At 35.5% G+C, this 12,388-nt stretch overlaps 1 protein-coding gene across 2 annotated transcripts in view; it reads left to right on the top strand.

Annotated features, from left to right (window-relative positions):
- LOC105836453 (forkhead box protein P1) overlaps window positions 1-12,388 on the top strand; it is a 290,325-nt gene that overhangs the window by 28,623 nt on the left and 249,314 nt on the right. The gene's annotated exons all lie outside the window — the stretch shown is intronic.

The raw sequence follows: 12,388 nt of genomic DNA, 5'->3' as shown, positions 1-12,388 counted from the left end.
TCAAATGACGCGATTACTTTATAAGGACATTATTATATAATCATCGCCATTTGTGATTGTGTCTATGAGTATGCGAACCACTGACTACCGCGACTAACCGTCACAGGTGTTAAATATTAAACTCAGTCACCGGGGGGTAGACGCGCTTTAGAAATCTCGCCAGACATTGTCGCGCTCTCATTTAGGATATGATATTTAACGAAGCTATGTCAGAATATGCGACGGCGTGTTACGGAAATATTACATGTAATATTTGATCACTCATTACTGTCTCTACGAATCAGGTATTTTTATTACTCGGGATAATCCGATATGGTTTGATGCTTTCGTATGTGAAATATTGAGAGGCCACATCGCATTCTCATCGACTGCAAGAGACATTTTAATAAACATGTAATGTTATATGCGGTTCGCAATTTTTATTTTGCGTTTTATATGAAATCAGTTTCTTGTGAATAAATGCATAAATTTGTCTCTCTTACACCTATCAACTTTCAAGATTATTCTTTAACATAATTTTTATTGTTTTTAATATATTTTTAAAGTAATAATTATTATGCATGTATATATATAATGTTTATTTGTAATATAAAAAATTTATTTTAAATATTTTATACAATTATTTTAGATTTTTATACAAAAGTTTCTGTTTTACATAATTGACATTTGTGTGGCGCAGTTAGTAATTGTATAAGAAATAAGAAGCTGACTTTTAACAAAGCTATCTGCAAATGAAAGCAGTTAACAAAAGGCGAAATATGGATTAGTATATCATTATAGAGGCATCATCTCAGATCCTTAAATTAAGTTTATTGAGCAATTTTCATGGTGTTACCTCACAGCAACCCTCATAAAAAATGAGGGTGTTTATATCGAGCGCAGGTTCCTTCTTCGTAATACATTGCTATGTTAAAATTTCGAAGTTAATTAAAAAAAGCAATTCGCGCGCGACGACATTTAGGACGTTGTAGGCGAACGTAATGCAAAACGTAATAAAAGCGTGGAGAACGCGGTAAACAAAGAAAATAAGTGGTTCGTGCTCGTTTTCCAGACTTTTATGAGTTGAAAACTTCTTTCTTTTCTTCCATCCCCCGATATTTCGTAAACAATTAGGCCGACAAACCCGCGACCTCTCAATACGATTTCGATAAGAAAAAGTATGAAAAATTAAATACGAATTAAATGCATTAATGTTAATGGGTTTGCAATAAAAAGAAGACATTGGCTCTTTTTATATTACTTAATTCTAATGTAATAATTTATTATATATAATAAAAATTATAATTATAATTAATTATATACTTCTACATAAATTTTAAGTTTTTCTACTGAAAGTTTAAACCACTTAGATACATTGCAATAATTACTTTTAGGTACAAAATCGATAAGATATAAATTATTGTTCTCTTTCTCCTTTTCTTGTTTGGCACGCAAATCTAGAAATTACGAACAAAACTTTTTTTCTTCTATTGCATAAGAATGGGACGAAGACGAAGTGGTTTGCAGCGATCATTTCCGGCGGGTGATCGCGCTTTCGTAATTAGCCGCCGGAGAAGTAAGCGTCGCTTCTTAATTCCGCATCGATTGGCAGAACTTACCCTCCTTTTACCCCCCGAAACCGGCCGTTGGCCTCCCACCGAGGGAAATTTTTTCAGCAAGCTGCTCAGAAACGCGGAAAATCGTGAAAAATGCTTTAAATTCGAGGCGATTTGATTGATCGTGTTAATAAGAAAGTTTCCTTCCTTTCTTCGTCATCCCGCTCTTATCTCGGCGCCCGTGGAAAAGTGCGGGGGTGCCTTAATCGATCGGTTACCATTGATTACGCATGATTAATGAACCTCTTGAAATATGGAAAATATAAACCCCCTGATACTAACAAAACTCCCGTGCTTTACGGCATGATACGCGTAGAAAGTAATTAATAGCGTGGGAGCTGTTTTTACCGAGGCGACCATTGTTCGCGATTTTTTGCTATCTTCATGTACTGAAAATATGAGTATTTCTTATTTTCTGGGATGTTTGGCTAAACGAAGTATACCTTTTCTGTTTGTTTCAGGTAAGAGCAACTGTTACTCGATGTTACCATCCACATTGCGATAAACATTCGTCCTTCGCGATCCGACTCCAGGTACAACAGCTTATTATTGAAACGATATTTTCAGTTTTCATTACAAACATTTATTTGCCATACTTGCTCGTATTGCGACGCGTCTTACGCTTGTATTTATTTAGAATTGTGTTTCTGCTGAGGGACTTAACTAAAACCATTCTTGAGACATGATACAGTTGAATAGCTACATTTTGAGATCTTTAATGAATGGATCTTGAGACTCAATTTAATATTCGTTACATTTTCACATATATGAAATTCAATTGAGATACTCAGATAAAATTTGTCTTTAGATATAGTTTGAATTTTGTTCCCTGTGATTTAATACTTGAGTCTCGAGAAAAGGATTTATACATACGTATGTTAATAATTTCGAATTTTAAGCATTTTTTGTTTTTAGAAAGAGAACTATTATTTGTATAAAAATTTGACTTAAAATTCAATCAATCTTTAAACTGTTAATTTCTTTTTTGAGCAATGTGAAGAAAAATTATCTCTCAGAATGTTTCAAATAATAAATTTGGTAATTTTTAAAAGTAAAATAATTAATTATTTAACTATTTAAAAGAAATAATTTTTTAAATTAACAATTAAACAATTTGCTATTAATAATATACTTTTATATAACAATCAAATTGAATTAAATTCTACTAATCTATTTTTATTTTCACAAACTTCTGCTTTCTAGAACGGAAGTTAGACGTAATCTTAAACGACGTAATCAGTTTACAAATTTAGCATCAAATAGGAAGGTGAACAGTTACAAATTGTTTTATTACTTATATTTGTGTAATAACTTTTTTTATTATTATTTAAAGTATTTTGCGGCACAAATATTCAAAATATTTTGTGGTTTCAAATTTTTCACTAGTCTATAAAGAAATTTACTTGTTATTTTTGGATGGAGAGTATGAAACAATACATAGGTTGTTAATACATAGGTTCGCGAATAATTCAAGTAATTGAAAATAATATATCGTTTTAATTTTATTAAACATACACGTTTAAGAGGTATTTTGCGTCTTTATTAATCGCATCAGAAATAAGAATGTCAACGTTGTTTTTATATTTTTTGATTATAAACGAAACGTCGCGTGTATAAAATGAATCGACTTTGAATCATGATCACGATACGTTTAATTAATAATTAATAATGAATATAATGTAATAATAATCATTATCATATCATGTATTTTAACATTTATCAATTGTGTAATTGAATTTAGACTATTGTACATGTATATAAGAATACAGATAGATATTGCATTATTATTGATAATTTGACTTGAAACAAGATTTGACATCGTGAGATCTGGTAATTATTTTATTACGTATATAACATTGCAAAATGCTTTGCAATATTTGAACAATAATTTAAAGACGTGAAATTTAAAGACGTTGAAGATTAATGCTCTGTTTTTCACAATCATTTGAATACACTCTCGGTTGATCTTTAATCAAAATATGATTATTAAACCGTTTGTGTGACTTAAGATATGAAATTTTATTCTGAGTATCTCAAAATTTGATTCGTTTTTTTAATGCGAGATTTAAATAATGATTATAAATACGAGTCTTAATCTTTCCTTATAAAGCAAGATATAAATTTGGACATAGATTCCTGTTTGTAATTAATGGCACTTAAATGGCACACATTTCTTTCACCAATTTAAAACTGTACGATTGTTTGTTTTATCGATATCGGATTTTCTATATTTACATCGATATGGAAAATTTCGGTTTAAGAAGTCCAGTCCAGCAACCACATTGCAGGTAACGGAGATTGCCGATTAATAATCTATTAAATCAGCAATTTTGTGTTTGTATTAAGTAAAAGAAGTTTCGAAAGTTCAATCTCGCGCATTAATTATTGCCGTGATAAGTTGCCAATTCTGTTCTCCCACCGTTATTTTGCCTCGGCGTTGAGAGATAGATAAGGATTGAGAATAAATTAAAAATCCATCGCAAATTTACAATCTCTTACCTTCATCATCTTTATTCATGGACACGTTATATATTTGTATCTAAATTTATAATGTCAATATTAAATTAATAATGCCTGATGGCAGAGATAGAGTAATTGTATAAATTAAAAATTGCCAAATATAAAAGTTGTAACTGATGTAGATATATTATAATTTATAATATACTCTATATATATTTTATTATTATTACAACAATGTGAACATTTTGGATAACGATCACAGCATACCAAGTGCACTGTTGTTACGAGTCTGCTTTGAATTTATTTGAGAAGGCCAACAAGAGAATAACGATTATTCGTTCTTGTGGCCGAACGAATTCAGAGCCAATAAGTCTGATCGCCTTATGGTACGCTGGTTCTCCGTGTACGAGCGACCGTCTATATAATAGTTGTCCGTAATTGGCAACACAGATCTGCCCCGCTAAATTACAGACAATGCATACCTTATAATGTTGTGCGGTACCATTATACTTCGTTTCCTTCCCGCGCGCGCTATTTCGCTGTCCGTTTTCCGTTACCCGTAACAAGTCCACCAGCCTACGTAACGTCGGCATTGTCCAGAAATTTATCTCGAAGCGATCTGAGTTTGAAGGTTTTCCTTTATTCTTTGTTATATTGTTTCGTTACCTTCAGCAATATCGTTCGTTAGCCGCAGAGCATCGATCCCCGAGAGTTCATTTCCAGTGGTATTTTCCGCAAATGTCTTACGTCGCTTTACGTGTTGAAATATCAACATCGTAAACGATGAAAGCAAGCTTATTAATATCGTATGATGTATGAGGCATTAGCATCTCATGAGAATGTTTATCATAGCGCGTATCGAATTACGCTATACAATATCAGCGACGATTCATAATTCGAATAAGTTATCACATAATATATCTGCGAAAATTTATTAAGGAATTTATTAAATTTCTTTACCTGAGAATCTTTTTATGTTTTAAAATGAACATTTAATAAAATGCATTTAATATAGCAGTACATGTCGACGGAATAATACTTTATCACGTAAGAACGAACCAATTGCGAATCTACACAGGATCTAGAAGTTTATGGTATTGATATCATAAAGAAAGCAACAAATGAGTCATTCTGTAGCAAATACGGGTCCCTCGAATCGCATCAATTCCCGATCGTTTACCTTCGGAACACTCTCGGCCGCCTTCAACTGAAGTCGATCTAAAATTTAGGTTCGCGCTGCGCGCGGACTTTGGGGAGGGGTCCACTGAGGGTGGACCCTTTTACCGGGGGCAAACACAAAATGCATTATTTATTGCCCGTAGCGGCTGGCAATTCATCGAATTCCCGCTAAAAGCAAAAGAGTTGAGGTCGAGGGTTGGCACTCGTGCAACGCGAGGTGCGTTTATCGGAAACGGCCGCGAGGGTGGGGCTAAGTGGCACCTTTTTTCTTTTCCACCCCTTTGCACATACTCACGCGTGTTCACGCATTCTCTCACGCAACTGAAAACTTTCCATCTTTTCTTGTATCTATATCTTCTTGCGGGAATACATGTTTTTTTCGCTTTTTATGTGTCTTGTATACTTAGAAAATTACTTACTCTGTGCAGTGCTATTTTGAAAGATGAGAAAGAATTGTAAATTCTTTTTAAAGAATTAAAAAGAATTTAAAAATTTCTGACAGATTTGTATTTCTAGATTATTTCTATTGTACACAAAAATTTTTTTTTAATTTTTAAAAAATAATTTTATTTTTTAAATAAGATTGTTTTTTTTTTTTTTTTTTTTTTTACAAATTCTTTACAGTCTTTAGAGGGAGACTGGCCAATAAATGCTCGTTAGTATTATCGTTAAATTAATCAAATTAAATCACTTTTTAGTGATACTGATTTTAGCGATAATACCTATGTCATTAAAATTTATAACGTAATATATGTATTAACAAAAATCTTTTTTCTTAAATTTTGCAAAATCTGTTTAGAATGTGCTATGAATTGGAAATCAATGATGTACGTTTTAGTGTTTTAAAAATTCGTTGCAAAATCCAAGAAAAGCTTCTTATCTTTTTACTCTCAATGAGGTCAGCACTCATGTGTGTAGAGTCTCACACTTTCCTGTCCTTCTTCCGAAAACGAATCACCCGTAAGTTTTCGCGGCACTAATTGCCAAGGCAACGAACGAAATTCATCGGTGCCGTTAAAGGGGTGCCGCGAGGGGATGCACAAAGTGAATCGAATAAACGCCCGATCCGGATTGTCGGTCTCTCTTTCGTTCCCTTTCTTTCTCTCTCTCTCTCTCTCTTTCTCTTTCTTTCTCATTTCTCCTTCTACCGTTTCTCGCTCCTCCGTCCCGTGATTTATGTTAATGTTTTTGTCTCGGAGGCGAGATACACCAAAAGGCGATTCGATTCGCACGGGCGCAGCACCCCCGCTTCTCTCTGTAGTTCTCGCTACGGTGCGGATTAACTTAACTGCTTTAAGACGGCAATAAAGGTCGTCGACGCGATTTAACCGGTTCCCTTTTACTGCGGCACCGATGCCCCGGTGCTCGGAACGTTAAACCAATGTCTAGGCTGCATATTGACGATAATGGGAAAAGTTCGGGCTTTCGGTATCTGACTTTGCGCGGGAGTGCGTCGATCAATCAATCGGACCGCGTGGGCCCCGCTGAACCTCCTCCGCATAATAACTCTTTCTCTCTTGTTCTGACTTTTTCCTTCCGTTCGTCCAACGATTTCTCGTCGGTGTTTTAAAGTTTTTCTTCGTACAATCGTGATAGAATCGTGTAAAGATGATTTTGAGCATCTCGATAGCTCAACTCGTAAAAGCAATTTAAATACTGAAATGCTTGTACGACATGATAAAGTGTGATGAATTTTTATTGAGCATAATGTCAAACATGTTTTCTTATGCAATAAACCGATATTCTGTGTTGAAAATATTTATTTTTAATATAGCGCTACATTTTAAATGTTGATTTTTGAGCAGTTTATGCAATATAAGTTTACATAAAAACGATTTATTTGTTAAAGAATCAGTGAAAACGGTAAAAATAATTAGCAAATGTGTTTATTGTAAATAACATAGATAAAAAAATTGTGTTTATATGTTTAAGAGCTTGTGTTTTTGTATAACATGCCTTTTGTAAGGAAAATATTCCTTGTACTGTCAATAAAAAATTGATAATAAGCTGCGAATCCCGTAAACGCCGTGGATTACAACGCGTGACAGATCGATATAGCCACTGTCGAATCACTCTCATGAGAATATGAGAAGGGTGGCGGATGCGCTCTCCGATAGTCCGTATATCGCATAATATCCGCCCTTCGGACTTAGCTGCGGTCCGCGGAAGGAGGACCGTCCTCTCCGAGTTAAATCGCCGCGTAAACGCCTCGGTATATGAATCGCCATGGATTTCGTTTCGGAATTGGCGCGAGCGAGTGAGACTCCGTAGATAAGGTAATCCGGACCTCGAAAACTCGTCGAGACTCCGAAAACATACCCCCCCTCCCCTCCCTCGCATACCGGACATCGCGTACCTGCCTGGTCGAAAGACTTCCGACCAGTTAAACTCTGTCGTGGCGGAGGGAGCGCAGCGGGATTAAAAATTTTTTTGACGAACGTTGACGGTTTTCATACGTTTTGTGACATTAACTAATTTGATGTATTATTTATTAAGTAAGAATTTAAATCGCATTCTCTAATAATAATTTCTAATATTACATAAGTAATGTAATGAAAATCCAGTTACACTATGTTTGCTAATGCGTAAAATTGTTTCGCGCGTTTTATTTAAATAATAAAATTATACGACTCAATATTTGCCACCTAGTTACGTCTTATCGCGTCTCATTTTACCTTAATAAGTAACAGTTTAAAAGTAATATACTGTTATATAAGAAAAATACGCAATGCTGAGTGAAAAAGACACGCTATTGGTAATTATTATATTATACACTTACGAAATCTGTATATGTATATATATTTGATTTAGATAACAATTCAACAAATACTTGCGAAAAAATTTAGAGCAATACGCAATTATTATTTACATTAATTACTTACTCAGCGTCAATAAATTAATTATACTAATATAAGGAACGAGTATGAACACCATGAGAAAGTGATAACATCAAAACATATGCTTTTCCAGAGAAATCGCTATTTTTAGGAGGCAGAGAGAGAGGGAGGGGAAGTATTGTAATTCTCTCTCTCTCTTTCTCTTTGAGTATCTCTCTCTCTCACGATACGTAATACATTACAATGGATAATGGTTTAGAAACGAAATTAACACGTGGTAAGCGACAGTGAGTTCCCACGTGTATCATCACGTAATTCTTTTCCAAGGATAACGACCCGTACTTTCCTTGGCGGCGGTGGCGGCGAGCGAGAAGTGACGGAAAAGGGGATTTCCCCCTCCTTCCCCATACCTGATGCAATTAACTCGCTATTAGCGGAGCAGACGTTGAGCAGGAGGCCCGCCGTTACGAAAAGTATAGCCCGCTGTACGTGATTAAAGCGGGAATTCGTTACGAGCACACCGGCACGGCCGCGTCGATAAGATTAATTGATAAATGGCCGAATCGATCGGCGCCGTTGTAGTTTCGTTACGGCGGCTCGGCGACCGACGTATGGGGCCTCGTGCCGGCAAGATAAAATATATCGTCACGATGAGGTAACCATGTAATCGGGTCAATTTGGGCACACGTAATCCCGCGCACCGATACGTGAGAGATAATCATTACCGCGTGGATATCGGTCATTAGCTATTAACGTATGTCTTCTACGATAACCTTGCGAGAGGCACTGCCGCATGAAGTCAAAGGAATCGGGGGGGATAATTTCTTTTTTTGGTTTCTAAGATTCTCTTTCATAATCTCTCTTGCGACTTTTTTTGTTGATATTAAAATATCAAGGCAATTGCTTAATTATTAGTGAATTTTTTGAGTAAACAACTCTGATTTATTATATACTTTATATTTAATTGGCGTTTATTTGCGCTTATCAGAACTGTTATCATTTTTATAATCGGTTGCCGGGTTCCCAAGTATGCCAAAGCTTAAGTCACACTTTTAACTTGGCGCAAATTTTAAAACCCTGAACATTGACACACGGTTTAAACACTAATGGCTTAACATTAATTAGCTTTGTGCTCTCATAATTTATCTTTCACTTTACTCTTATGCTTTCAGTAGCGATTTGCTATATAAGGATAATCAACATAAGTTGCTGTGATGTAGCTGTGGGAATATTCATCTATGTAACATTAATCACAAGTAACGTCGTCGATAAGCGCTCCTTTACGTTGCTTTAAACGTCGAGTATTGCATCAGTATGATTTGCATACGAATGTATTCATACATTATTACCGTAATAAACTTATATGCGGGTGTGTGCGGCCTAAACGTAGCATTGAATAGAGGAAAATAAAATTTTGATCTGCAGAACCTGTCCCGCACATACGCATTGATTAAAAAAAAAAAAAAAGAAACGTGCGCTTCCCCGAAAAAAAGATTTAGGCAGAACACTTTTATGGACGATGCAAATCTTTGTACACTGTCGTCACACAGCTCGTGGGGAAGCATCGCGACGTCGTTTCCGCGAAGCGTCGAGGAAAATGTGCGTTAACACGAGATCAAGTAAATAAACTATGTAGGCAGAGGCATCAAGCGACTTCTCTCCTCGCTGTGGATGAAACATCCCGCCAATGGATGGCGGGGCAAAAAGTGACGGCGAGGGTAAGGCAAATGTGTACAGTTCGTGTGTAGGTTTATCACGATCCACGTGTTCGAACAGCCATGCAACTCCGACGACGCCGCCGTTCGGAGATCAAGATGAAGGCGCTTTATACGATGATATTCAAATTGTCGTGATATTTCATGGGGAGAAAATTATCATTTTGGCGTTATGATAACACAGTGAGTGACAGGTTGTGACACCACGCCCGAATGATGCAACTCTGTTCGATTACTGCTTCAAGTAAAAGGAATGCTAAATGATGTTAGAAAGTGTCTAACATGCATTCAGCAGTACACGCGGTGAAACACGCGGTAACGTTGTGTACAGTTTGCATTCAATCACGTCTAGATTTGTGTTCAGTAGCTGTTAGTTACTTTAACAACTAATTAACATTTATCATGAATATACAAAAGATATCTATATATAAAACGGATAAGAAAAGTCGATGCACTTTAGTTTAACTATGGATCGTTATTGAGTTTTGATAATGTAATTTATTGCATTATCTCACTAATTAAAAAAAATACACAGAGGAGTACCTTGTCGGGTTACACCGTATCAGTTTCGATAAAGAAAAAATCGCGTCACATTGAAACGGATGAATCGTAAATAATAATGACAGATTAGATCTTTACTATCGTTTAAAGAGTTGCGAGAATCGAGGACGAAAACCGTCGTGAAGGCGTCATCCGGGCAAGTCTACGCTGACACTAAGAAGTCGTGGCGCGAGGTGCGAAGAGGGAAGGGCAGGGCATTCATACGGCACTGTCACACTCGGCGAACGCAGAAAATGTGAGCGAGTGAGACCGATGAAGGCAGCGGACCATGACGATTCGTGGGAGGAGGTTAAAGTCTGGTTTACAACGAACTCTACGTCTCATCAGCATAGTTGATCGATCGTTTTTCATTTGCGATCGAACAGTCAGAACTTAAATGAGAACGTTGTAAAAAGCACGCAACTGCATACGAGTTTTATTGACGGCAAGTTAGTTTATCTCTTTACGAATATGACATTTCTATGAATTATATTACATGGTTATGTAAAAGTATCCGAAAAGTGACTCACACTTTACTTTTTCTCGCACAAGATTAATATTGATTAATTTATTATTAATTCATTTAACGTAATATTATACATTATATCTATCATTTCTAGACACATAATTGCGACATGAAAATAAACGATGAACATTATGAAGAATAAAATGTGCAAAATAATATTCTTGTTCTAGACGCAACAGTAATTATTAATAAAATAAAGAAATAAATAATACATTTGTGAAATAAAATAAATAATTATAATTCTGGAAAAGAAATTAATGTTGTATTGTGTTGTAAACAGAGTGCAAATCGCAGAAATTGAAACAATCATTTGAAGTAGACAAGTTACGCTCCATTTAATGACGATCATTTTAACGACCTCGGGATCTGTTGGTTATTAGTTTTATTAGACCGTATATTTATATTGTGTCGCTCATTTTGCTTCGATAATAAAAGATGAGTGATCCGATGTATTTCTAAATACAATTATCATGAGGATCTTAATCAGTCGACTATCGTTCTCTCTCTCTCTCTCTCTCTCTCTCTCTCTCTCTCTCTCTCTCTCTCTCTCTCTCTGTTTCTTTTTTTGAGATTTTCGCTTTTTCCGGATATGGTTATAAAAGAAAGGTCTATTTATTGATATAAAAACTGGGATGCAATTTGTGAGACAACTGGTCGATGGAGACTCGTGTTGCATTTGTCAAAATTAACGCAGGACAAAAACTTCACAATATCGAGAAATATAATCAACTGCGCGATATCTTTTTAAAACGAGCAGGAATGATTTAACTTGTAGCAAGTATAGCCTTAGTTTTTAACAAACAAAATTCATTTGATATCGAGATTTTCTGATTGTCTTTACTTACTTTTCTTGATTGGAAACGCCGAGATATTTTCGATGATACCGGGAACTTATCACATGTAACAGCAATCCTTAATCTTATCGTGTCAATAAGAATTACGCAAAAGTATTACGTAAACGGCATAGCTGTAAACAATTAGGACATAAACATTTGCACAATTTGCGCATGCTAAACGATTCTTTCGTCGCGCTGTTTAATGAGTGCACGTCGCATAATTTCTACCAATGTTGCGACCTCAATAAATGCCGGCGAGCGCGACGCCTCTCTAATACGACGATCTATTAATATCACAGATATCTCTCACATTAGGTTCGCAGATGTAAATAACGTGTTTCATACGTTGTCAACGTGATAATATAGGCGCACGCATCGGCACGCGCCGCTTCAAACGGCTTCAGCCTTCAAGCCGCGAGCGCTCAATAAGTTTGAAGGAAATTTTCGTCACGCAAACTTTGCATTGCCAAGCAAATGTGAGCATTTCCTAAGACTAAAATGCATAGTTTATTAGTCAGACAGAGTGCAGATTAAAATTTGTGTGTGTGTGTGTGTGTGTGTGTGTATGTAACAAATAAATAATTAAGATTAATTATTGAACTACGTCGTTTGTTGATAATAATCATTGGATTGTTATTAGGTATTTATAACTACTTTACAGAAGAATATTAAAATAGTATATAATCGGACAGAGCTGAAT

The sequence above is a fragment of the Monomorium pharaonis genome, chromosome 4 (assembly GCF_013373865.1).
Source record: "Monomorium pharaonis isolate MP-MQ-018 chromosome 4, ASM1337386v2, whole genome shotgun sequence".
NCBI classification, from domain to species: Eukaryota; Metazoa; Arthropoda; class Insecta; order Hymenoptera; family Formicidae; genus Monomorium; species Monomorium pharaonis.
This window is presented reverse-complemented; position numbering and strand designations above follow the sequence as displayed.